We start from the raw sequence: 3,202 nt of genomic DNA on the forward strand, positions 1-3,202 counted from the left end.
TTGGTAAACCTTTAGTAAGATTTATGAAGGAAAAAGGGAGAAGAACTGTTGCTGATACTAAGCACTCAAGAGTCTATAGGCTTAAAAATAACTAAAATGTAAATAAAATTGTAAAAATGTAAAAAAATGTCAGTATGGGGCCAGCCAGTGGCATGTTGGGTAAGACTCTTGAATCCCACATGGCCTACTTGGCAGTTTTGAGTCCTGGACATGTTGTGTTCAGGTGTGTGCATGCCTCAAATCCTGAGAGGAGAAGGAATTGTGGGATGGTCATCTCCCCAGGGGGGTGCGGGGGCACGATTTTTCACTTTTTCTCTGTTGCTCTCTGGCTAGTGCATATACCCTTTCACAAAAACAAACAAACAAAACCAAATAGAAACACTTAGTATGAACAACTTTATGCTAATGATTTGAAAACTTAGTTTCAATAGACAAATTTTCTGAAAGAGAAAAAACTGCAAAATCTCATTCAAGAAGAAATGGATAATCTGAATATCACTGTGTCAAGGTGAGGCATAGAACTGGAGTCAAAAACATTTCCACACAGGAAACATTCAGCTAAGTGGTTTTACTGATGAGTAAAGGAAGAAACAAGACCAATTTTACACACTCTTCCCAGTGCTTCCCAACTTTTTTTTGCAGCCAGTAAAACAGAACCAAAGACGTTACAAAAAAGGAAAGAATCTTCTGACCTTCATATCCACTCCAAAATTAGGAGAAGAATAACAGGACCCATCCAGCTTGTGCCCCTCCCCACCATGAGGGGAAAACATGTGCAAGCCACTCCTGAAAACAAGCCCTAACAGGGTTCTTCTGACCCAGATGAAAACCCTTCGCCCTAGTTCCTCCTTGGCAACCCATTTTCCAGGATCCCTCCCTTCTTTATGGGAGCTCCGTTTTCCCTTCCTTTTCCTTCAATAAACTTACCACTTTGCTATAGCTGCCAAAAGAAAAAAAAAAAAAAGGAAAACTACAAACATTCCTCATAAACACAGTCCCAAGACTTCTTAACAAAATTTAGCAAATCAAATCTAGTAATATATAAAAATAATATACATTTTTACCAAGTGAGGTAGATTAACATTCAAAACTTCAGCAATGGAAGCTACCACAGCCAGTCTAAAAAAATTAACATTAGGGCCATATCAGTTGATTCAAAAATTGACAAAATGTCTTTCTTTATTTAAATTTTATTATTATTACTTTTAAAATTTGACCAGGGAGAGGTAAGGAGAGAGACAAAGGGAAAGTGAGAAAGTAAGTTGCAGGTCTGGAACCAGAACCACTGTGAAAATATAGTTGTCTAGGGCCTTAACCACCATGCCACCTGCTGACTCCAAAACTGACAAAATTTAAAACTCATTTATGAGGGGACCAACAGTTAGCATAATGGCTATGTTGCTGAACTCCCATATAGTTGACCGTGGTTCGAGTCCTGGACCTGGCAACTTAAACTCACGCAAGGCGCATGTGAGTGCATGCCCAAGATCCCAAGGGGAAAAAGGAGAAGGGATTGTGGCGTAACCATCCCCTCTGGAGGGTTATTTCTCGTTTTCTATCTCTCTGTCTCTCTCTGTCTTTCTGACAAGCACACACACCCTATAGCAAAATCCTCTCCAAAAAAGAAAAAAAAAACTCATTTATGATAAATACTCTCATCAAACAAACGATACTCTGGAACTTCCTCAATCTGAAAAAGATTTTATCTACTAAAAATCTGTAGTCAACATCATATTTAATGGTGAAAGTTCTCAGTAAGAATGAGGTATGAGGTCAGAATGTCTGCTCTCCCAATTACTATTTAATATTGCACTTAAGCTCTTACAAGCACAAGAATTTAGGAAAATGATGAAATAATACAAATTTTAAAAGAAAGTAAAACTGTCTTTATTTGCATATTACCTGGTCATCCAGGTAGAAAACTTCAAAGAATCTGTAAAAATGAATATGAAAAACTGAATATAGCTACACTGTATACTAGAAGAACATACAAAAATTGGCAGAAAAAATTATGTTTTCATATAGTAGCAACAAACAAGCAAAAATGAGATCTAAACACAAATTCTATGTTAACGTATCATTCAAAATATAAAACTGCTGGAGATAAGTTTGACAAAAATTGTTAAAGACCTGTACATAGACACTATAAAATGTTCTCCCCACTGTGATGGCAAAGTGACAGTAAGCCACTCTTCAGTGCTGAAGTCACATGGTTGACTATAGGTTCAGATCCTAAATGGAACAGAACATGCCAGCTTCACATGTGCCCAAGATTATGACTGGTTGGTGATCTAGAAGAAGGGGATCAAGGCACAGCAACATCCTGTTGAAGGTTCCCCTCTCTCTTTCATGAAAAAAATAAAATAAACTTAAAAAACACACAAACAAACCTATAAAATGTTGCCAGGAGAAAATAAAGAAGATAGATCTAAATGGAGATTTTTTGTGGATTGTAAATTTTATAAATTGTTATAAATTCTCTCCAAATTCTCTTAAAATTCTCTCTAAATCAGTTCTTAGTTTCAATGCAGTATTGTCTAGAATCCCTGTAGGCTTTTGTTTGGGAAACATAATAATACTTCCTAAGTGGATTCTAAAGTTTAGATGGAAATGCCAAGAAACTAGAATAGCTGAAATATGTGAAAAGAGAGAACAAAGTTAGAGGCTTACACTGACTTCAAGACATCTTATTAAACTAGTGTAATAAGGATTGTGTGATCCCACCTACATAATGGGCACTAAAGATAGACATTTAGATCAGTGTAACGTAATAGAAATTCTAGAAATAACCTGAACATAAATGATCAATTGATTTTTCACAAGTGTGTTGAGGCAATTCAGTGGGGAAAATAATCTTTTCAAGAAAAAAAAAAAGAATACTGAATAGCCTCATGAAGAAAAATAAATCTCAGTCTATATCTCATTTCAAATTAGAAAAATGACCTCAAAATGATTATAGTTTTGCTTACATTTAAAGGTTTAAGCTATCAAACACCCAGATGAAAATAAGGAGGTTTGCCAGAGAGTATTAGCTACAATGCCCAGAACATAATACATAGTAAATTCAACTTCATAAAAATTAAAATCTTTTGCTTGCCAAAAGACACTATATGAGAATGAGACGGTAAGCCACAGACTGAGACTATATTTGCAAAACATATATCTTTTTTTTTTTTTTTAGGGGTTTTTTCTATAAAGGGCA

This window comes from Tupaia chinensis, unplaced genomic scaffold (genome assembly GCF_000334495.1).
Source record: "Tupaia chinensis unplaced genomic scaffold, TupChi_1.0 Scaffold000622_1, whole genome shotgun sequence".
Taxonomy (NCBI): Eukaryota; Metazoa; Chordata; class Mammalia; order Scandentia; family Tupaiidae; genus Tupaia; species Tupaia belangeri.